Source organism: Spinacia oleracea, chromosome 6 (assembly GCF_020520425.1).
Source record: "Spinacia oleracea cultivar Varoflay chromosome 6, BTI_SOV_V1, whole genome shotgun sequence".
NCBI classification, from domain to species: domain Eukaryota; kingdom Viridiplantae; phylum Streptophyta; class Magnoliopsida; order Caryophyllales; family Amaranthaceae; genus Spinacia; species Spinacia oleracea.
Window position 1 is genome coordinate 150465604 of NC_079492.1, and position 25143 is coordinate 150490746.

Genomic DNA, 25143 nt, shown 5'->3' on the forward strand with positions numbered 1-25143 from the left:
TTGGGTGCGTACTAAAAATTACGCCTTGCCTAGTTCCCTAAGAATTAAGTCTGACTTAAATAATGCGATGCTGTTTTGTTGTATTATATCTAATTTTTGAGAGGATGCCGAGATGTTAAGTTCTGAATATGTTGATGGTTTTTGTGTAATTGATTTGTGGATGTAATTGGCAAGAGGTAAGAACTATTGATTTGAGGATGAGAAATCTTGGAGAGAGCAAAAGAATAAAAGTTGGAATGATGATACTTCATCTGTCTGGCTAAAGAACTCTTGTCTGGTTTATCAGTTCAATGTGCCCAGGAAATGATTTTGATTTTTTAAGGTATAATTTGTTGAAGTGTACTTTTTGGTTATAGTTCACTGTGTTTTTCGTGTCAAGTAAAGTGCTCTTTCGAAGGTATGAGTGAATCTGAGTTGCTAAGTCTTCGAGGTTATACATATGTCGTGGTAGTTGATTTAAGATTTTGAGTTTATAGTGGCTGTATTTATTATTGGTTTATGGAAGTTCTACTACAAAAGCGTACTTGGAGCAATCTTTCTTAGACATGTTTTTTTGTTGGTATTAGGCAACTTTTGACAGGAATGTAGGAAGTCAAGTGCATTATTTTTGATGACTATGCTATTCTTAATGATGATAGGTGTAGACTTAATGAGGGAATGTTACGTTGAGAACAAAAGTGTAATCGGGTAGTTTGTGACACTTGATATATTAGGTCTATTAAATGGATTAATGGATTGAAAGATTATGTTATAATCATATTGGTGAACAAGTTAGGAGTAGTATGACAGTTTATTATGGAAGAATTTATGAAGTGTTTCAGTTATAGTGTAGTATGTGTAAATTATGAGCTATTAATATGCTATTTTAATGGCCTGAGTGAAAAAAGCTTGCCACAGATGTTGATGGTATTAGTGAAAATCCTTTTTGCAGTTAGGGGAATTTGGGAAATGTGATGGAACCGAACAGTAGTTGTGTGGTGATGATCTTTTCGTGTATTTTATTATAGGTTTTAGTTTGAGGGGAATACGGTAATATGCTCGAGAGTGTAAGTAATGTTTTTTCTTTTGTGCTTTATTTTGTTTTAGCCTTGTTGTAAGTCGAAACATTATTGTTCTCCTCCAATTAAAAAACTCAATTTTGGAAGATTTTTTTTAAAGTTGACTATTTTACTGTTGTTAAGTTACATTGTATTGGTTTACAGCTTTCGAGGTTGCTTTTATGTTGTGAGAATAGATGGGGATTTTGAGGTTCTAGGTCATGTTTATGGTTCAGGGTAAGTTTTATTTGAAAGCATACTCAGTAATCTTATAGCTTTTGAGGTTGAGTTTATTTAATGAGAGTATATTGCGATTTTGAGGTTCTAGAATGTATTTATTATGTGGTTGATGGAAAGTTTTATTATGAAAATATACCTGGGAACTATCTTCTGTAGATTTATATTATATCATGCGACTTTTCAGATGAGAATAAGAGACGAAGTTCATGTGTTTTGGTGGTTGTTATTGTGTTTTATTTGGGCCTAAATGATCGGAGTTATTGAGTTATATGCTGTTAAGGAGGGAAAGTTAGCTGTAGAACAAAAGTGTGATTGGGAAGTGTGATATGAGCTGTTTAGTATTAATCAGAAAGCTGAGTATTGCTGTTACAAAATGTGCAGGGTACTGTTTGTAATTCGTGGTTATTTTAATTTTCTGAGAGTAGATGGAGTTTTGAACATTTAGGAACTTTGAAATCATATTTGGAGTAAATATAACTTTTATATTAGACAATATTGTGAGAAGCCAAGTGCATTATGTATGGTCATGCTGGGAGGTGTTATGTTGAGATAAAAAGTGTAAAGGGGAGTTTGTTATGCCTCAAGTCTATGGGATCTTTTGAATGTAGTGAATAGACTTAATGACAAAATGATAAGAGACAGTTAAACAACTTGGAAGTTGTATAGTTAGTTGACGACTTAATTCTTGAAGGATATTAGATATTTAGTGTTGAAGATAAAGTGGACACTTGTGAATACGGCTAGTAGTATGCTGTTATGATGGTCCGATTGGAAATCGCTTGCTGTGCTGTAGTTATTGATGATATTCGTGGGAATCCTTTGTGTAGACTATGGGAATCTAGGTTACTAAGTTCGTATGATCTTAATGTGGTGGACATTCGACTGTAGTTGTGTGATTATCTTTGGGTTTATGCAATTATAGGTGTCAGTTTGAGGGGAAAATGATAAATTTTGCTGTAACCTTATGTAAGGCTCGTTAATTTACTTGGGCTGTCCAACTTTATCGTGCATTTCCTATAAAAACTCAATTCGGGATGAAAATTTTGTTGTAAATGGAAGAATTATATTGGAGTGTGAAGTTACATTTTCATTGGTTGATAGCTTTTGGGTTTACTTTTATGTTAAGAGTAGATTGACTTTTGATTATTATCTAGTTGATGGTAAGTTCTATTTTGATAGCATTTTTGGAGTGATCTTGCATAGATGTATGGGAAGTTCTATCTTATTGGTTAATAGCTTTTGGGTGTGCATTTATGTTGTGAGAGTAAATCAGGCTTTTGAGGTTCTAGGTCGTGTTTATTATGAGGTTGATGTAAAGTATATTTTGAAAACATACTTGGAGTTATCCTGTGTGGATGTTATTATGTCAATGCGACTTTTGAGAGAAGAATGAGAAGCGAAATTCATAGGGTTTGATGGTTGTTATTGTGTGTCTCCTGGCCCAAATTAGTGGAGTTGTTGATTTAAGGAGGGAAAGTTGAGTGGAGAATAGAAGTGTAGTTGAGACGTTGTGATACCTTAATCCATTTGATCTTATGAGTGGAATGATGGAATTGAGTGAATATTATTAATTGATAGTACAGTACAAGTGCTTAGTCTGAAAGTTGTTTTGTAAGTTGAGGTCTTTATCAATAGAAGGATTTATAGGTGTTAACTTTAAAGTTATTATGTTTAACATGTTAAATAGTCTAGCATTTTGCTGTTCTAAGGTTTGTGGAATATTTAGAGACAAGTTAAGCAAGTTTCCTAGAACAACCCAGGCCGCTCTGTACTTTTTGCTGTAAAAGTGGTGGTTTGCATGTTCGTCATTTTTATGAGATGTTTCGTTTTGAGAGGAATATGATGGAAGGCGTGATAGAACTAATGTATGTTAATCAGGGAGCTAAGTAGATGCTGTTACCATATGTGCTTTTATACTGTTCATAAGTTTTGGGGTTATTTTGATGTTGTGACTTGTGAGATTAGATGGAAGGATCTAGTGGCCGATTTTGTTATGTGGTTTATGGAAGAACTACGTCAAAATCATACTTTTGAGTATTCTATGAACTTTTTATGCTGGGCAGTGATTTGAGAAGCCAAGTGCATAATGTTTTGAGGGCCATTGCGGTGTTTGATTTTTGATCTAAATGCTGGGAGGGGTTGATTTAAGGATGAAATGTTATATCGATAACAGAAGTCTCAAGGGGGGAGATTGTGACATTTTAATCTATGAGATCTTTTGGATAGCATGAATGGATATGATTAACTTATAATATGTAGTTGAATAAGTTGGAGCTTGTATAATGAGTTAAAGGACTTTATTCTGGAAGGATTTTAGGTACTAAGTGATGAAGTTATAGTGTTGACGGGTAGTAGTTGTAAACTACGGATAGGAATATGCTGTTTTAATTGGTCTGATTGGCGGTATTAGTGAAAATCCTTTTTGCAGACTGCAAATAGTAACGTGCTGTTTCAATCTTCTGAATGTGGACAATCAGCTGTATTTGTGTGATTATCTTTGGGTTTATTTGATTATAGGTTTCAATTTGAGGGGAACACATGAGATCCTTAGAGAGGAAGTAAAAAATAATATTGTTTTGAAGTCTGATGTCAGGATTCATTAATTACTTGCTCTGTGCAGCTTTTGGGTACCTCTACTTACAAGAACTCAATTTTGAATGAAAATATTGATGTAAACTGGTAAATTATAGTTAAGTTTTTCGTATTGTTTTTTAGCTTTTAAGGTTGCCTTTGTGTTATGAGAGTAGTTGGGGCTTTCTAGGGTCTAGGTGACTTGTTATGTGGTTGCTGGTATGTTTGTTTTGAAAGCATACTATATATGTATATTATATCAGGGGCCTTTCCAGAGGACAAAGAGTAGCGAAGTTCAAATGTTTTTATGGTTCTTGTGGTGTGTTCTTCGGGCCTAGATGAGTGGAGTTATTGAGTTTGCGGTTAGGGAGGGAAAGTTACGTGTATAACAACCGTGGAATTGGAAAGCTATGTTAACCTATGGAAAGACTACTTTGAAATCACACACACAGTATTTTTATGAATAGCAATGTTTTGAGAAGCCGACTGCACTATGTTTTGATGGCCATTACGGTGTTTGATTTGTGGGTCTAAATTCTGGAGGTGTTGACTTAAAGATGGAATGTTATATTGAGAACAAAAGTGTTAAGGGGGAGTTTGTGACATTTTAATTTATGAGATCTTTTGAATGGCAAGAACGGATTGAATGATAAACTGTATATAGTAGAATAAGTTGGACGTTGTATAATGAGTTGATGAATTTATCCTGGGAGGATTTTAAGTATTAAGTGATGAAGTTATAGTGTAGCAGATGTGGACTGCAGATAGTAATGTGCTGTTTTAATGATCTGATTGATGCTAGTAGTGAAAACCCTTTTTGCAGACTTGGGATAGTAATGTGCTGTTTTTATGTTATGAATGTGGCGGTTGACTGTAGTTGTGATGATCTTTGGATTTATTTGATTATAGGTTTCAGTTTGAGGGGAATAAGATAGATGGAGAGTGAGTAAATAATTAGTGTGCTGTTTTTTTTCTTTTCTTTTTCTTACAGTTATGTAAGGTTTCGTTAATTTACTTGGGCTGTCCAGCTTTTGGTACTCAATTTTGTACGATAATCTTATTGTGAAGTGTAAACATTTACGGGAGTTTTACGTTACATTGTATTGGTTTATAGCATTTGAGGTTGCCTTTATATTACGAGAGTAGATGGGGCATTCTAGGGTCTAGGTCACACTTTTTATGTGGTTGATGGGAAGTTCTATTTTGAAAACATTCTTGGAGTAATCTTGTATAAATGTATGATATATCAGGCGACTTTCAAGAGGAGAATGAGAAGCGAGTTCGTATGTTTTTTAGGTTGTTATTGTGTGTTTTTTGGGCCTAGATTGAAGAAAGAGAAGTGAAATTCATATGTTTTTTAGTTTGTTCTTTTTAGTTTTTCGGGCCTAGATAATTGTAGTTGCGGAGTTATGTTGTTAAGTTAAGTGTAGAACAAACATCTAATTGTGAAGTTTGTGATACGAGCTAATTAAATTTATTAGAGAGCTGAATGTTGGTAACTTCCTGATTGTAAGTTTCGAGGTTTTTTAATGCTGTGAAAGTAGATGGAGTTTTGAGGATCTAGTGGTTGTTTTTGTTATGGTGTTTATGGAAATAACTACTTTGAAATCGTCACTGGTGTAAAGAACTTTTTTATGATAGGAATTTTTTTTGAGATGCCAAGTGCATTACGTTTTGATGGCTACTAGGCGTTTGATTTGTGTGGCTAAATGCTGGGAGGTGTTGACTTAAGGAAGGAATGTTATAGACTTACAGTTGAGAACAAAAGTTAAAAGGGGGAGTTTGTGACACCTTAATCTTAAGATCTTTTGGATGCCATCAATGGACTGAATAGCGAAGTGATAATGTAGAGTTGAACGATTTTGTTCTGGTAGGATTTAGGTGTTCAGTTTTAAATTTATAATGTGGCCATGTTATTACGGCTGTGTAATGTGTTGTTTTTATGGTATGAAAGGAAAATGCTTGCTGTCGATATTGTTGGTACTAAGTAGACGAGTTTCTGCACACTATGGGAAATCCAGGTTAAGTTATTTTGTGTTCTGAATGTGGTGGTCACTCGAGTGTATTATAATGATATTTGGATTTATTTGGTTTATAGGCTTCTCTTTGAAGGGAATACTTGGAAGAGTGATAAAAAAGTATTATCCTAAATTTTATTGGAGGTTTCAAAAGTTACTTGGGCTTTCCAGCTTTATGGATTAAGATCTTGTTGTAAAGCAGAAAATTATATCAGGGTGTTACATTACTTCTTATTGGTTTATAGGTTTTGAAGTTGCTTTTATGTTGTGGGAGTAGATGGGTCTTTTGAAGTTCTGGTCCATGTTACTAAGTGGCTGATGGTAAATTCTATTTTGAAATCTGAAAGCATAGTTGGAGTTATCTTGTGTAAATGTGTAGTATATTAGGCGACTTTTTAGAGGAGAATGAAAAACGAAGTATGTATATATATTTTTGATGGTTGTAATTGTGTGTGTTTTTGGCCCAAATGACTGGAGATGTTCATGAGGGGAAGTTATGTGGAAAACATAATTGTAATTGAGAAGTTTCTGATACCTTCCTATGGGATCCTGTTGAACGGAATGACTGAACTGAGTGATTATTTAATTGGTTGTACAAGTAGTACAACTGCTCAATCTGGAAGTTTCTTTTAGAAAGTCAAGGTTTTTGTTCTAGAAGGATTTATAAAGGTAAGTAGTTTGGTTATATATAACATGTTAATCATGTCAAATATTCTGCTATTTTTAAGGTTTATTTGGAAGAGCTTGAGGCAGGATAAGTAAGTTTTATTTAGAAGAATCTTGGATGCTGAATTCTTTATTCTAAAAGGTGGTGGTCGTGCGCTGGTGTGTGTTGGGTACTTTGATGAGAGGTTTTATTTTTAGTGGAATATGATGGAATTCATGGTAGAGCTGATTAATACTAATCAGAGTGGGGAATATCTTGTTACCTTGTGTGCGGGGTCCTGTATGTTAGGGTCGAGGTTCTTTTAATGTGGTGAGAGTAGATGGAGCTTTTGAGGATGTAGTGAATGTTTTTGTTACTTGGTTTACTGGAAGAACTACTTCAAAATTTTGTGAATAACTTTTCATAATACAGAACTTTTTGAGAAGTGAAGTGCATTAGGTTTTAATGTCTATTATGGTGTTTAATTTGTTGGCTTAAATGCTAGGAGGTGTTGAGTGTATTGACTTAAGTAGGGGATGTTGGATTTTGAACAGAGTTTGAAGGGGCAGTTCGTGACACCCTAATCTATCACATCTGTAGAATGAATTGAATGGTAAACTGGGATTATATAGTTGAACGGATAGATATTGTGTAGTTAGTTTATGATTTTATTCTTGGAGGACTTTATAAATTAAGTATTGAAGTTAGTGTATGTGAATTATGGCCGCTTAAATGATGTCTTAATGGCCTGAGTGGAAAAGCTTGCTGCTATGGATATTGATGGTATGAGTCTCCTTTTTGCAGACTATGGGATTCAGGCGCTAAGTTTTGTGTTTGTTGTGGATATTGATGACATAAGTGGAAATCTTTGGGTTTATTTAATTATAGGACTCGGTTTGAGTGGAACATGATGATATGTTCAAGAGAGCAAGTAATTTTTTTTATTGGTTTTATAAGGGGTTCATTATTTTACTTGGGCTATCCAACTACATAGTACTCCTCCCTATAAAATAACTCAATTTGGGATGAAACGTTTTGTTGTGAAGTGGAAAATTATGTTGGAGGGGTATGTTACATTGGATTGGTTTAGCTGTTGATGTTGCATTTTTGTTGGGAGAGTAGATGGGGCTTTGGAGGTTCTAGGCCGTGATTATTATATGGTCGATGACTCCATGGAAATTTTAAATGCATACTTCAGTAATCTTGTATAAGTGTATTATATTAAGCGGCTTTTGAGAGGAGAATTAGAAGCGAAGTTCATTTTTTTCTGACGGTTTTTACTGTGTGATATTTGGGTCCAAATTGTTGGATGGAAAGTTATGTGGAGAACATCCGTGTAATTGGGAAGTTTGTGATACCTTTATCTATGGGATCTTTTGGGGAGTGAATGAACAGAGTGAAAATATTACTTGATAAGAAGGTTTTATTCTATAGGGTTTACTAGGTGTTAGGTGTTTTGGTTGTAGTCTATAAAATGTTGATTATGTTACACAATGTTCTATTATTGAGGTTTGATTAGAAAACTCTAGGTTAAGGAAAACCGATTCTTAAGGGAATCTAGGTCGCTGATTATTGCGTGTTATAAATTTGGTGGTTGTGTTCTGTATAGGCGGGGAGTTGTTGCTGTTGTTTGAGTTTCTTTTTATGCAGTGGGTGTAGATGGAGCTATTTTAGTTTCTAGTGGCTGTATTTATTTAGTGGTTTATGGATAGTTCTACTTCATAACCATAATCGGAGTAATCTTGTGAAAACATTTTTGATACTAGGAAACTTCTAGGAAGAATTCGGGAACCATAGTACATTATGTTTTGATGGCTGTTGTTGTATTTAATATATGGGTCTAACTTCCAAGTGTTGAGAGGTGTTAATATAAGCAGCAAATGTTGTGAACAAAGGTTTAATGTATAATTGATGATACCTTCATCTGTGAGACCTAGGAATGGATTGGATGAATATATCAATTGATAGTTGATAGGTGAACATGTTGGATGTCATATAGGTAGTTGATGATTTTAGTCTAGAAGGATTTTCAGGTACGAAGTGTTATTGTGTAACATGTGAGTTTGGCTCGTAACGTGCTATTTTAATGGTCTGAGTGGAAAAATCTTGGTAGTGGTATTGAACGTATAACTGGAAATCAGTTCTGCATTCTACGGGAATCGAGGCTGCTAAGTTTTTTATGATCTGAATCTGGTGGTTAGTAGTTCTTTGACGATTTGTAGATTTATTTGATTTGAAGTTTCAGTTTGAGGGGAATACGACGATATGCTTGAGAAAGAAAGTAAACAAATATTCTGCTAAATTTTATGGTGCCCTTATGTAAGAGGATCATAATTATTTTTTTGGGGTATTTGGGTGATTGTTTCGGTTTGATGCAGAAAACATATTAGAGTTATATGTTACGTTTTGATTGGTATATAGCTTTTGAGGTTGCATTTACGTTTAGTTGATGGTGTTATTGTGTATTTTTTGCGTCCAAATAATTGTAGGTGTTGACTCAAGGAGGAAAAGTTATATGGAAAATAAAAGTTTAGCTTGGAAGTTTATGATACCTTAAACTATGAGATCTTTTGAATGGATGAATGATTTGAGCGACTATATTAATTGTTCAGAGGATTTGATTCTGTAAGGATTAATAGGGATTTTGGGTTTTTGTTGAAGTCTCTAACATCTTTACAGTGCGAAGTAATGTTCTATTTTGAGGTTTGAGTGGAAAAATCAAGGTATAGGGTAACCGACTCTTGAAGGGAATCTAGGCTGTGGTATACTGTGCTATAAATTTGGTTGTTATGTTCTGATGTTAAAAGTTTTTTTGACGAGGGTTTTTTTTCTTCACTGCAATATGATTAAATACATGAAAGAACAGGTAATATAATCAGAGAGCTTTATATTGTTGTTTACTTTCACCATATTTGTGGGAAACTGTTGCTATTAGATTTGAATTTGGGAAGTCAAGTGCACTATGATTTGATTGCTTTCGTCATATTTTATTCATGGGCCTAAATGTTAGTAGGTGTTGATTTAAGCAGAAAGTGCAATGGGGAGTTTGTGATTCCTTCATCAATGAGATCATTTGAATGGAATGAATTGATAGAATGACTGTATGGCTTACCATTGATAGGTGAACAAGTTGAAAGATATAGTTAGTTGTAGATTTTATTCTGGATGTATTTATTGGTACTAAGTGTAGAATAGTTGAGGTTGGCAATTAATGTGCTATTTTTAATGGCGTGCACGGTAAAGCCTTGGTATATACATTGAAGATCAGAGTTGAAACCAGTTTTGCAGACTACAGGAGTCTGGGCTGCTAAGTTTTGTTTGATCTGAATCTGGTGGTTAAGAAGCTCTGTGATGATCTTTGTGTTTAATCGACTAAAGGTTTCAGTTTGAGGGGATTCGGTGATATTCTTGAGAGACAAGTATGGACTCTGTTCTGCTAAATGTTATTGTAGCCTTATGTAATAAGTTTTGATGGTTGTTATTCGGGTTCAAAAAGTTTCTAAGATGTTCAAACTTCTCAATCGTGTATCAATGTCTATCGTAGTAGGTTACTGTTGAGAGGAGGGTGTGAAGCAAACTTTGTTTTGTTTGATGGTTGTTATTGTGTGTTCTTTGAGTCCAAAATATTGGAGTTGTTTTATTTAAGGAGGGATAGTTATATGGACTATGGAGAACCTAAAGTGTACTTCGAAGTTTATGGTACGTTGATCTATGAGATCTTTCGAATTGAACAATTGATTTGAGCGACTATTTCGATGGGAATCTAGGCATGCGGAGTATTGTGTGTTTTATAATTTGTAGTTGTGTTCTTGATGGTTTTTGATGAGGGGTTTCGTCTCTAGGGGAATAAGATTAAATACCTGACAACACAGGTAATATAATAAGAGGGATGCTTAATTTTGTTACCTCATCTGCGGGGAATTCTTTCTAATGTTTGAGGTTACTTTTATGTTTTGAGTGTAGATAGAGAATTTGTAGGTCTTACTAGAATTACTTATTATGGGTTTCTGGAAAATTCTACTTTGAATCATAATCGGATTTATCTTGTGAGAAGACCTTAGTGATGGTTAGGCAACTTCAAAAAGGAATTTGGGGAGCCGAGCGCATTATATTTTGATTGCTTTTTGTGTTTTTTAGTTATGGTCCAAGTGTTAGGAGATGTTGATTTAAGCAGAAAATATGTTGTTAAGAACAAAAGTGTAATGGGGAATTTGATGGTAAACAAAAGCACAGATCTTTTGATTGGAATCAATGGATTAATGACTGTGTTAACCAGTAATTGATAGGTGAACAAGTTGGAAGTTAGATATTGATTTATTCTGGAAAGATTTTTAAGCGTTATAGTATGGAGCATGTGAATTTTTCGAGGGATGTGCTACTTTCATGGTATGAGAGGAAAGCCTGGTATAGACATTGAACTTCTGACTAGAAATTGGTATTGCAGACTACAGGAATCCAACTCCTAAGATTTAGGTGATCCGAACTTGGTGTTAGTATTTTTGATGATCTTTGGGTTTATTTGATTAGAGGTTTCAGTTTGAGGTGTATGCGGTGATATGCTTGAGGGAGAGGAAGTACACAAATTATCCTGCAAAATGTTATAGTAGCCTTATGTATGAGGTTCTTAAATTATTTTGGGCTGGCAAACTTCAAATTCTTATTAAAAAAAGTTTATTCAGAAGAAAGTTCCGATTTGGAGCAGAAAATCAAAATGGTGTGATTTTGTTACTTATTGATCTGTTTATAGCTTTTGAGGTTGCATTTATGTTTAGAGGGTAGATGCACCTTTTGAGGTGCTAAGACATGCTTGTTATGGGGTTGTGGAAAGCTCTGTTTTGAAAGCATATTTGGAGCAATAGTGTATATTATAATAGGCGGTTTTTGATAGAAGAATAAGAAGCAAAGTTCATTTTGTTATGGTCGTTATTTGGGTCCAAATGATTGAAGATGTGACGTAAGGAGGGAAAGCTACATGGAGAAAAAAAGTCTAATTGAAAAGTTGTAGATAACTTAATCTCTGAAATCTTTTAGATGGAATGATTAAGCGACTATATTAATTGATAAGAGGATTTGATTCTTTAAGGGTTGATTGGTGTTGAGTGTTATGGTTATATTATGGTCTGATATTTTAATAATGCCAAGTAATGTTCTTATTTTTAGGTTTGAGTGGAAAAATCTAGTTATATAGGTAACAGATTTTTGAAGAGAATCTAGGCTGTGTAGTATTGTGTGTTACAAATTTGGTGAGTGTGTTCTGATTTGATTGTCTTTTTTGGTTGTGGAGAACAAAAGTGTGATTGGGAAGTATATGATACCTTAATCTATGAGATCATTTAAAGGGTGATTTGAGCAACTATGTTAGGGGATTTGTAGTCTATGACCTGTTAATTATGCCAAGTTATGTATTATCAATGAGGTTTGAGTGAAAAATCTCGGGGAGTATTGTGTGTTATATACTTGGTGACTGTGTTCTGATCTGATGGGTTTTTTGACGGGGGTTTCATCTTTAGAGGAATATTATTAAGTACATGACATAACAGGTATTGTTGTTAGCATGTTACCACATTTCGGGGGGAAAGTGTTGCTAAGATTTGAGGTTATTTTTATGTTCCGAGTGTAGATGGGGCCTTTTTAAGGTTCTACTAGCTGTATTTATTATGTGGTTTATTGAAAATACTACTTCGGAATCTTAATTGGAGCTATCTTGTGAAGACCTTGATCTTAGGTAACTTCACAGAGGAACTTGGAAGCCTAGTGCAGAATGTTTTGGTGGTTGTCAGTTTAATTTATTGATGGGTTAAGTGTTGGGAGATGTTTTTTAACCAGAAATATTGTGTTAAGAACAATACTGTGATGGTGAATTTGTGATGCCTTCTACTCTAGATCTATTGAATGGAATGAGATAAAATGAGAGGTCGGAAGTTAGAGTTAATGGTTTTACACTGGAAGGATTTTAGGTACTAAGTTTGAGAGTTATAGTGTAGAACATTTGAGTTTGACTAGTGATGGTGTAAAGCTTGAATATAGATTTTGAAGATCAGACTGGAAAATTGGTTTTGCAGACTACGGTAATCCGGACTGCTAAGTTTTGTATGATCTGACTATGGTGGGTAGTAGTTCTATAATGATCTTTTCGTTTATGTGATTAGTGGTTTCAGTTTGAGTCCAAAAATCTTGGTATAGATATTGAAGGTATGATTTGAAATCAGTTTTCCTGACTATGGCTAAGTTCAAATCTTGGAGTAGATATTGAAGGTACTACTGGAAATTGGGTTTGCAGACTATGGGAATCTGGGCTACTAAGTTTTGGTTTAAAGGTTTAAAGAAAAAATTATATTGGAGTTATCTGTTAATTTTATTGGATTATAGCTTTTGAGGTCACATATATGTTGAGAGGGTAGATGAGGCTTTTGTGTTCTAGGCCGTGTTTATTATATTATTGATGGAATGGTTTATTTCGAAAGCATACATGGAGTAATAGTGACATTTTTATTATATTAGGCGACTTTCAAGAGGAGAATGGGAAGCAAAGTTCATGTTTTGATGGTTTCTTGGGTCCAAATTATTTGAAGTGCTGACTTAAACCATGGATAGTTATGCGGAGAACAAAAGTGTAATTGGGAAGTTCATGATGCCTCAACCTATGAGATCTTTTGAATAGAATTATATGATTTGAGTGACTGATACGAGGCTTTGATTCTGTAACGATAAATTGGTGTTAAGGGTTTTGGTCATAGACTGTGACATGATAATTACGCCAAGTAATGTTCTATTTCTGAGGTTTGAGTGGGATGGCAGATTCGTAGATACACTGTATATGTCTTGGGGGTGGACAAAAACTTTTACTTGCAATGATGGAAAATTAAAACTTCAAAATAACGTTTTCAACTTGTATTCTAATCGTACTAAAGGATATCTGGTGGTATATCAACACCTTCGATTCCTATTCCTGTCACTATTATTTCGAATTGTTATGGTGGAGCAGTATTGGCCTAATTTATCATAATTAGTAGCCAATTGCGCTTTGCGCAGTTATAGCGTTGCGACTTTGATGGGATGCTGCGGAGAATTGTGTGTTCTCGTCTGATGTTTCTTTTTTGTGTTCTTATCTGATGGTTTTTTGACGAGGGGTTTTCCCTATTGAGGAATATTATTAGATACATGCAAAACTGGTAATATAATCAAAGAGCTGCATAATTTTGTTAGCTTGTTACCACATTTGTTGGTAATTGTTGTTAAGGTTATTCGGGTAGATGGAGCTTTTTTTAGTCTTAGTGCCAGTGTTTATTTTGAGGTTTATGGAAAATTATACTTTGGAATTATGTAAGGAGTAATCTTGTGAAATCCTTCTTCATTTTGGATAACTTCTAAGGGGAATTTGGGAAGTCGAGTGCATTATGTTGATTTAAGTAGAAAATGTTATGCGGGAATGAAAGTAAATGGGGATTTTGTGATGCTTTCCTCTATGAGATCTTTGGATGGAATTAATGGATTGAATGACCATATTAAATGATAAGTGATAGGTAAACACGTTGGAAATTAATATATATCTTTAGTTGATGATTTATTCTTGAAGGATTTCTAGGTATTAAGTTTAAATGATGTAGAACATGTGAATTTGGTTAGTTATGTCTTATTGTAGTAGTGTGAGTTTAAAAAAGTGTGGTATAGATATTGGAGGTATGACTGGAAGTTGGTTTTGCTAACTAGGGAATCCGGGCTGCCAAGTTATATATGATCACAATCAGGTGGTTAGTAGTTTTGTGGTGATCATTGGTTTTTTTTTTTTTTTAATAATTTGAGAGGAAATGATATGTTTTAGTGAGCAAAAAATGATATCGTAGCCTTACGTACAAGGTTCACAAAGATTTTGGGTTGTCCAACTTATACTTCTCCTCCCTTAAAATATAATTGATCTTGATGAAAGTTTTGGTTTAAAGTAGAAATCATATAGGAGTGGTTGTGGTGTGTTAGATTTACGATGTTAAGTTAGGTTGTGCTTTTGAGGTTCTAGGCTGTGTTTATTATGTAGTTCATGGAAAGTTCTATTTTGAAAGCATACTTGAGTGAACTTGTGAAGTTGTCTTCTATATGAGAAACCTTTTGAGAGGAATATGGAAGCGAAGTTCATCATGTTTTGATGGTGGTTATTGTGCGTGATATTTAGGTCCTAATGACGAGAGGTGTTTGACTAGGGGACGGAATGTATCTTGAGAAGAAAGTGTAATTGTGGAGAGGTGATACCTTTAACTACGTAATCTCTTGAATGTAATGAATGAGTGGCTGTATGATAGTACAGGTGCTCAATCTGGAAGTTGTTCAGTAAGTTAAGATATTTATTTCAGAAGATTTTATCGGTGTCAATAATATGTTAATTTTTCCTAGTAGGCTAGTATTGTGATATTTTTCTGGATCTTTTGATAGAGCTTATGGCAGGTTAACTGACTTTTGATGGGAATCAAGGTTGCTGTTTATTTGTGTTGTAAAGGCAGTGGTTATGTGCTTGTGTGTTGCTCACTTTGATGAAATGCATGATAGAAAAATTAATATTAATCAGAGAGTTGATATTGTTATTACCAGATGTGCGGGGTGCCGTTGGTAAAATTTTAGGTTAATTTTTTATGTTGTGAGAGTAGATGGAGATTTTGAGGATCGAGTGGCTGTTTTTGTTATGTGGATTATGGAGTGTTCTCAATTGAAATCATAATTGGGAGTAATTTTGCGGTGACGTTTTATATTATAGACAACTTCTAAGAGGAAAACATGAGAAGCCAAGTGAACTACTTTTTGGTGGCGCTTATTGTTTAATTTGTGTGTCCAAATGTTAGGAGCTGTAGACTTAAGGAGAATATGTTAATGTGAGAACAAAAGTGTATGGAAGGAACTTGTGACACCTTCATCTATGGGCTCTTTTGAATTATGTAGTTGAACAAGTTGGTAGCTGTGTAGTTAGTTGATGATTTATTCTGAAAGGATTTTAAGGTATGGAATCTAGAACATGTTACATACTTACATGGCTAGCTTGTGCGATTTAAATGGTCTTAGTGGAAAACGCTTGTCATAGAGTGCGAAAGTGCAAGACATCTTCATTTATGAGATCTTTTGAATGAACATAATGGATTGAATTACTCTGCTAACTATTAATATAGCCGACAAGTTGGAAGTTGTATGGTAGTCGACAATTTTATTCTTGAAGTATTTCTAGGTATTAAGTGATACAATTGTGTATTAACGTCTGAACTATGGCTACTAATATGATATCCATGGTTTTAGGGGAAAATGCTCGTTATTGATATTGAAGGTATGAGTGGAATCCTTTTGCAGATTTATTGATTTATAAATTTTTGAGGTAATTTTTATATTTTAAGTGTAGATGGCGCTTTTGAGGTTTAGTGGTTTTGTTTCTTATCTTAGCGCGTCTAAATGATGTGAGATGTTGACTTAAGGAGGGAATGCTATGATGAGAATAAAAGTGTACTAGGGGAATCTCTCTCACACAAAAGTTAGCTATCTTTAGTTGTTTTCCATGAAGTACTTTGCTATTTTAAATGTAGTGGAGATCATTCTGGCAGATTAAGAAACTTTAAAGGGAATTTGGTTTGTTAAGTTGTGCGTATTCTGAAGAAGGTGAGCAGTAGTTGTTGTTTGATGATTTTTGTTTCTATTGATTAGATATTTCGGTTTGAAAGGAAAACAACGATTTGTTTGTGAGATTAAGTAATTCTAAGAAAAAAATTGAGCTTAATGTTTTCATAGGTAAATGTGTGGGGTTTGTTAAATTACTTATTAGGCTAGCCAACTTTGTAGACCTTTTCTGTAAAAGAAAACATCATTTTTGATGTTTCAAAAGGGGGAAATTTTTTGGAGTAGTCACCTTAATTTTTTTTTTTTATTGATTGTAGGATTTAAGGTTATACTTCGAACTTTTTTGTGGGAGTAGATTGGCTTTTGACGTGAATAATGGAACGTATTATATGAGCGCGTAGTTGGAGTTATCTTGTGAATAATATTTTAATATTAGGTGACTTTTGAGCAGAATATGCAAAGCCAGGTGTAGTATGTTTTGATGACGGTTATTGTCCGCGATTTGCGGGTCTATATTATAACAGGTGGTCACTTAAGGAGGTGATGTTAAGATGTTAGGGAGGTGATGTTATATTAAGAACAAAACTGTAATGGGGGAGTTTGTGATACATTATTATATGAGATCTTCGAAGGAAATGAGTGTGTATTATTTGTTGATGATTTTTTTTCTGGAAGGCTTTTGTCAGCGTTAAGGGTTGTAGTTTTAGATTTTTGGTGTATACCCAACTAATTATACCAAGTAAATCAAGAAAACAATTGTGATATTACTAGCAAGTTGCATCCATTGCTTTTCTTAGCGTAGGGCTGTATGGTTTTGGATTTTGCTCATAAGAAAGGCCTATTTTCTTCCTGATGTCTGTGGGTGTTGGATTAGTCATTCCCGCTGCGCACTGAAGTAATTGTGTATTCTAGAGGTGATCAAAATTCGGGCCAGGCCGGGCTTTAACAGTAAAAAATCATGCCCAAACCAATAAATTTGGTGCGGGCCAAAAACAGGCCTTTTGGGCCTGGCTCTGGTCTAAAAATGCATATTTTAGGGTGCCCAACCCCACACTTTTCAGGTCGGGCCAGCGGGCTGGCTATAGTTGATCAGGTCTAGTACTAAATTCTAGAGTGATCGATTTAAGTGGAGATTTATCAGGGGAGGAGCTAATATCAAGGTCTAAGTGGAGGAGCTAATATCAAGGTGTAAGTGGAGATTTACTTTCATGGTTTGTTGTAAATAAGCTTAGTTTTTGAGAAGTTGTCCGGTATTGACTATACTGTGATTTAATGGATGTTCTGTATGTGATTAGTGGGACTTAAGCTTGAGAAATTGAAAGGTGTTGATTATTGGATGGATATTGCCTTGAGAATTATAGTTTCAGATGGTGATGCCTATTTCTTCTATATAGCGATTATTGTCTAGCCCCACGACCTCTGTTGTACTTTTGGGATCTTGTGTCAGATGTTCCCACTGTTAGCAATTAGGTTGATGAAAAAGGTTTCAGGATTATGTCTAATTTTATCCAAATCATACAAAGATGAGTTAAGTATTAGTCATATGCCCCCATCTCAATTGAAAAAAAAAAAAAAGTTTTTGTTTTCGACATTAGAAATGGAAAATAATTCCAAAGTGATAATATCCTTAATTTTTGGTGGTGTATATGTTGTCAATTTGTATAGAACTGCCCAGTCTGTCATGAGTGCTACATGAGATATGGCTCTACTGAAATGTTGTATGTGTAATGTATGTTGTGTGAAGTGAGACCGAGTGCGGAGTGCCCCAAGTTATGATAAGTGAAGCAATCTTGCCAAGGCTTTCGTACCGTGAAATTGTCGGCAAGTGTTCACCGTGATTATTATATGGTCGATGACTCCATGGAAATTTTAAATGCATACTTCAGTAATCTTGTATAAGTGTATTATATTAAGCGGCTTTTGAGAGGAGAATTAGAAGCGAAGTTCATTTTTTTCTGACGGTTTTTACTGTGTGATATTTGGGTCCAAATTGTTGGATGGAAAGTTATGTGGAGAACATCCGTGTAATTGGGAAGTTTGTGATACCTTTATCTATGGGATCTTTTGGGGAGTGAATGAACAGAGTGAAAATATTACTTGATAAGAAGGTTTTATTCTATAGGGTTTACTAGGTGTTAGGTGTTTTGGTTGTAGTCTATAAAATGTTGATTATGTTACACAATGTTCTATTATTGAGGTTTGATTAGAAAACTCTAGGTTAAGGAAAACCGATTCTTAAGGGAATCTAGGTCGCTGATTATTGCGTGTTATAAATTTGGTGGTTGTGTTCTGTATAGGCGGGGAGTTGTTGCTGTTGTTTGAGTTTCTTTTTATGCAGTGGGTGTAGATGGAGCTATTTTAGTTTCTAGTGGCTGTATTTATTTAGTGGTTTATGGATAGTTCTACTTCATAACCATAATCGGAGTAATCTTGTGAAAACATTTTTGATACTAGGAAACTTCTAGGAAGAATTCGGGAACCATAGTACATTATGTTTTGATGGCTGTTGTTGTATTTAATATATGGGTCTAACTTCCAAGTGTTGAGAGGTGTTAATATAAGCAGCAAATGTTGTGAACAAAGGTTTAATGTATAATTGATGATACCTTCATCTGTGAGACCTAGGAATGGATTGGATGAATATATCAATTGATAGTTGATAGGTGAACATGTTGGATGTCATATAGGTAGTTGATGATTTTAGTCTAGAAGGATTTTCAGGTACGAAGTGTTATTGTGTAACATGTGAGTTTGGCTCGTAACGTGCTATTTTAATGGTCTGAGTGGAAAAATCTTGGTAGTGGTATTGAACGTATAACTGGAAATCAGTTCTGCATTCTACGGGAATCGAGGCTGCTAAGTTTTTTATGATCTGAATCTGGTGGTTAGTAGTTCTTTGACGATTTGTAGATTTATTTGATTTGAAGTTTCAGTTTGAGGGGAATACGACGATATGCTTGAGAAAGAAAGTAAACAAATATTCTGCTAAATTTTATGGTGCCCTTATGTAAGAGGATCATAATTATTTTTTTGGGGTATTTGGGTGATTGTTTCGGTTTGATGCAGAAAACATATTAGAGTTATATGTTACGTTTTGATTGGTATATAGCTTTTGAGGTTGCATTTACGTTTAGTTGATGGTGTTATTGTGTATTTTTTGCGTCCAAATAATTGTAGGTGTTGACTCAAGGAGGAAAAGTTATATGGAAAATAAAAGTTTAGCTTGGAAGTTTATGATACCTTAAACTATGAGATCTTTTGAATGGATGAATGATTTGAGCGACTATATTAATTGTTCAGAGGATTTGATTCTGTAAGGATTAATAGGGATTTTGGGTTTTTGTTGAAGTCTCTAACATCTTTACAGTGCGAAGTAATGTTCTATTTTGAGGTTTGAGTGGAAAAATCAAGGTATAGGGTAACCGACTCTTGAAGGGAATCTAGGCTGTGGTATACTGTGCTATAAATTTGGTTGTTATGTTCTGATGTTAAAAGTTTTTTTGACGAGGGTTTTTTTTCTTCACTGCAATATGATTAAATACATGAAAGAACAGGTAATATAATCAGAGAGCTTTATATTGTTGTTTACTTTCACCATATTTGTGGGAAACTGTTGCTATTAGATTTGAATTTGGGAAGTCAAGTGCACTATGATTTGATTGCTTTCGTCATATTTTATTCATGGGCCTAAATGTTAGTAGGTGTTGATTTAAGCAGAAAGTGCAATGGGGAGTTTGTGATTCCTTCATCAATGAGATCATTTGAATGGAATGAATTGATAGAATGACTGTATGGCTTACCATTGATAGGTGAACAAGTTGAAAGATATAGTTAGTTGTAGATTTTATTCTGGATGTATTTATTGGTACTAAGTGTAGAATAGTTGAGGTTGGCAATTAATGTGCTATTTTTAATGGCGTGCACGGTAAAGCCTTGGTATATACATTGAAGATCAGAGTTGAAACCAGTTTTGCAGACTACAGGAGTCTGGGCTGCTAAGTTTTGTTTGATCTGAATCTGGTGGTTAAGAAGCTCTGTGATGATCTTTGTGTTTAATCGACTAAAGGTTTCAGTTTGAGGGGATTCGGTGATATTCTTGAGAGACAAGTATGGACTCTGTTCTGCTAAATGTTATTGTAGCCTTATGTAATAAGTTTTGATGGTTGTTATTCGGGTTCAAAAAGTTTCTAAGATGTTCAAACTTCTCAATCGTGTATCAATGTCTATCGTAGTAGGTTACTGTTGAGAGGAGGGTGTGAAGCAAACTTTGTTTTGTTTGATGGTTGTTATTGTGTGTTCTTTGAGTCCAAAATATTGGAGTTGTTTTATTTAAGGAGGGATAGTTATATGGACTATGGAGAACCTAAAGTGTACTTCGAAGTTTATGGTACGTTGATCTATGAGATCTTTCGAATTGAACAATTGATTTGAGCGACTATTTCGATGGGAATCTAGGCATGCGGAGTATTGTGTGTTTTATAATTTGTAGTTGTGTTCTTGATGGTTTTTGATGAGGGGTTTCGTCTCTAGGGGAATAAGATTAAATACCTGACAACACAGGTAATATAATAAGAGGGATGCTTAATTTTGTTACCTCATCTGCGGGGAATTCTTTCTAATGTTTGAGGTTACTTTTATGTTTTGAGTGTAGATAGAGAATTTGTAGGTCTTACTAGAATTACTTATTATGGGTTTCTGGAAAATTCTACTTTGAATCATAATCGGATTTATCTTGTGAGAAGACCTTAGTGATGGTTAGGCAACTTCAAAAAGGAATTTGGGGAGCCGAGCGCATTATATTTTGATTGCTTTTTGTGTTTTTTAGTTATGGTCCAAGTGTTAGGAGATGTTGATTTAAGCAGAAAATATGTTGTTAAGAACAAAAGTGTAATGGGGAATTTGATGGTAAACAAAAGCACAGATCTTTTGATTGGAATCAATGGATTAATGACTGTGTTAACCAGTAATTGATAGGTGAACAAGTTGGAAGTTAGATATTGATTTATTCTGGAAAGATTTTTAAGCGTTATAGTATGGAGCATGTGAATTTTTCGAGGGATGTGCTACTTTCATGGTATGAGAGGAAAGCCTGGTATAGACATTGAACTTCTGACTAGAAATTGGTATTGCAGACTACAGGAATCCAACTCCTAAGATTTAGGTGATCCGAACTTGGTGTTAGTATTTTTGATGATCTTTGGGTTTATTTGATTAGAGGTTTCAGTTTGAGGTGTATGCGGTGATATGCTTGAGGGAGAGGAAGTACACAAATTATCCTGCAAAATGTTATAGTAGCCTTATGTATGAGGTTCTTAAATTATTTTGGGCTGGCAAACTTCAAATTCTTATTAAAAAAAGTTTATTCAGAAGAAAGTTCCGATTTGGAGCAGAAAATCAAAATGGTGTGATTTTGTTACTTATTGATCTGTTTATAGCTTTTGAGGTTGCATTTATGTTTAGAGGGTAGATGCACCTTTTGAGGTGCTAAGACATGCTTGTTATGGGGTTGTGGAAAGCTCTGTTTTGAAAGCATATTTGGAGCAATAGTGTATATTATAATAGGCGGTTTTTGATAGAAGAATAAGAAGCAAAGTTCATTTTGTTATGGTCGTTATTTGGGTCCAAATGATTGAAGATGTGACGTAAGGAGGGAAAGCTACATGGAGAAAAAAAGTCTAATTGAAAAGTTGTAGATAACTTAATCTCTGAAATCTTTTAGATGGAATGATTAAGCGACTATATTAATTGATAAGAGGATTTGATTCTTTAAGGGTTGATTGGTGTTGAGTGTTATGGTTATATTATGGTCTGATATTTTAATAATGCCAAGTAATGTTCTTATTTTTAGGTTTGAGTGGAAAAATCTAGTTATATAGGTAACAGATTTTTGAAGAGAATCTAGGCTGTGTAGTATTGTGTGTTACAAATTTGGTGAGTGTGTTCTGATTTGATTGTCTTTTTTGGTTGTGGAGAACAAAAGTGTGATTGGGAAGTATATGATACCTTAATCTATGAGATCATTTAAAGGGTGATTTGAGCAACTATGTTAGGGGATTTGTAGTCTATGACCTGTTAATTATGCCAAGTTATGTATTATCAATGAGGTTTGAGTGAAAAATCTCGGGGAGTATTGTGTGTTATATACTTGGTGACTGTGTTCTGATCTGATGGGTTTTTTGACGGGGGTTTCATCTTTAGAGGAATATTATTAAGTACATGACATAACAGGTATTGTTGTTAGCATGTTACCACATTTCGGGGGGAAAGTGTTGCTAAGATTTGAGGTTATTTTTATGTTCCGAGTGTAGATGGGGCCTTTTTAAGGTTCTACTAGCTGTATTTATTATGTGGTTTATTGAAAATACTACTTCGGAATCTTAATTGGAGCTATCTTGTGAAGACCTTGATCTTAGGTAACTTCACAGAGGAACTTGGAAGCCTAGTGCAGAATGTTTTGGTGGTTGTCAGTTTAATTTATTGATGGGTTAAGTGTTGGGAGATGTTTTTTAACCAGAAATATTGTGTTAAGAACAATACTGTGATGGTGAATTTGTGATGCCTTCTACTCTAGATCTATTGAATGGAATGAGATAAAATGAGAGGTCGGAAGTTAGAGTTAATGGTTTTACACTGGAAGGATTTTAGGTACTAAGTTTGAGAGTTATAGTGTAGAACATTTGAGTTTGACTAGTGATGGTGTAAAGCTTGAATATAGATTTTGAAGATCAGACTGGAAAATTGGTTTTGCAGACTACGGTAATCCGGACTGCTAAGTTTTGTATGATCTGACTATGGTGGGTAGTAGTTCTATAATGATCTTTTCGTTTATGTGATTAGTGGTTTCAGTTTGAGTCCAAAAATCTTGGTATAGATATTGAAGGTATGATTTGAAATCAGTTTTCCTGACTATGGCTAAGTTCAAATCTTGGAGTAGATATTGAAGGTACTACTGGAAATTGGGTTTGCAGACTATGGGAATCTGGGCTACTAAGTTTTGGTTTAAAGGTTTAAAGAAAAAATTATATTGGAGTTATCTGTTAATTTTATTGGATTATAGCTTTTGAGGTCACATATATGTTGAGAGGGTAGATGAGGCTTTTGTGTTCTAGGCCGTGTTTATTATATTATTGATGGAATGGTTTATTTCGAAAGCATACATGGAGTAATAGTGACATTTTTATTATATTAGGCGACTTTCAAGAGGAGAATGGGAAGCAAAGTTCATGTTTTGATGGTTTCTTGGGTCCAAATTATTTGAAGTGCTGACTTAAACCATGGATAGTTATGCGGAGAACAAAAGTGTAATTGGGAAGTTCATGATGCCTCAACCTATGAGATCTTTTGAATAGAATTATATGATTTGAGTGACTGATACGAGGCTTTGATTCTGTAACGATAAATTGGTGTTAAGGGTTTTGGTCATAGACTGTGACATGATAATTACGCCAAGTAATGTTCTATTTCTGAGGTTTGAGTGGGATGGCAGATTCGTAGATACACTGTATATGTCTTGGGGGTGGACAAAAACTTTTACTTGCAATGATGGAAAATTAAAACTTCAAAATAACGTTTTCAACTTGTATTCTAATCGTACTAAAGGATATCTGGTGGTATATCAACACCTTCGATTCCTATTCCTGTCACTATTATTTCGAATTGTTATGGTGGAGCAGTATTGGCCTAATTTATCATAATTAGTAGCCAATTGCGCTTTGCGCAGTTATAGCGTTGCGACTTTGATGGGATGCTGCGGAGAATTGTGTGTTCTCGTCTGATGTTTCTTTTTTGTGTTCTTATCTGATGGTTTTTTGACGAGGGGTTTTCCCTATTGAGGAATATTATTAGATACATGCAAAACTGGTAATATAATCAAAGAGCTGCATAATTTTGTTAGCTTGTTACCACATTTGTTGGTAATTGTTGTTAAGGTTATTCGGGTAGATGGAGCTTTTTTTAGTCTTAGTGCCAGTGTTTATTTTGAGGTTTATGGAAAATTATACTTTGGAATTATGTAAGGAGTAATCTTGTGAAATCCTTCTTCATTTTGGATAACTTCTAAGGGGAATTTGGGAAGTCGAGTGCATTATGTTGATTTAAGTAGAAAATGTTATGCGGGAATGAAAGTAAATGGGGATTTTGTGATGCTTTCCTCTATGAGATCTTTGGATGGAATTAATGGATTGAATGACCATATTAAATGATAAGTGATAGGTAAACACGTTGGAAATTAATATATATCTTTAGTTGATGATTTATTCTTGAAGGATTTCTAGGTATTAAGTTTAAATGATGTAGAACATGTGAATTTGGTTAGTTATGTCTTATTGTAGTAGTGTGAGTTTAAAAAAGTGTGGTATAGATATTGGAGGTATGACTGGAAGTTGGTTTTGCTAACTAGGGAATCCGGGCTGCCAAGTTATATATGATCACAATCAGGTGGTTAGTAGTTTTGTGGTGATCATTGGTTTTTTTTTTTTTTAATAATTTGAGAGGAAATGATATGTTTTAGTGAGCAAAAAATGATATCGTAGCCTTACGTACAAGGTTCACAAAGATTTTGGGTTGTCCAACTTATACTTCTCCTCCCTTAAAATATAATTGATCTTGATGAAAGTTTTGGTTTAAAGTAGAAATCATATAGGAGTGGTTGTGGTGTGTTAGATTTACGATGTTAAGTTAGGTTGTGCTTTTGAGGTTCTAGGCTGTGTTTATTATGTAGTTCATGGAAAGTTCTATTTTGAAAGCATACTTGAGTGAACTTGTGAAGTTGTCTTCTATATGAGAAACCTTTTGAGAGGAATATGGAAGCGAAGTTCATCATGTTTTGATGGTGGTTATTGTGCGTGATATTTAGGTCCTAATGACGAGAGGTGTTTGACTAGGGGACGGAATGTATCTTGAGAAGAAAGTGTAATTGTGGAGAGGTGATACCTTTAACTACGTAATCTCTTGAATGTAATGAATGAGTGGCTGTATGATAGTACAGGTGCTCAATCTGGAAGTTGTTCAGTAAGTTAAGATATTTATTTCAGAAGATTTTATCGGT

At 34.5% G+C, this 25143-nt stretch overlaps 1 long non-coding RNA gene across 2 annotated transcripts in view; it reads left to right on the forward strand.

The window, feature by feature from the left end:
* The window catches only part of LOC110801364 (uncharacterized), a 66697-nt gene that overhangs the window by 1710 nt on the left and 39844 nt on the right, over nucleotides 1-25143 (forward strand). The gene's annotated exons all lie outside the window — the stretch shown is intronic.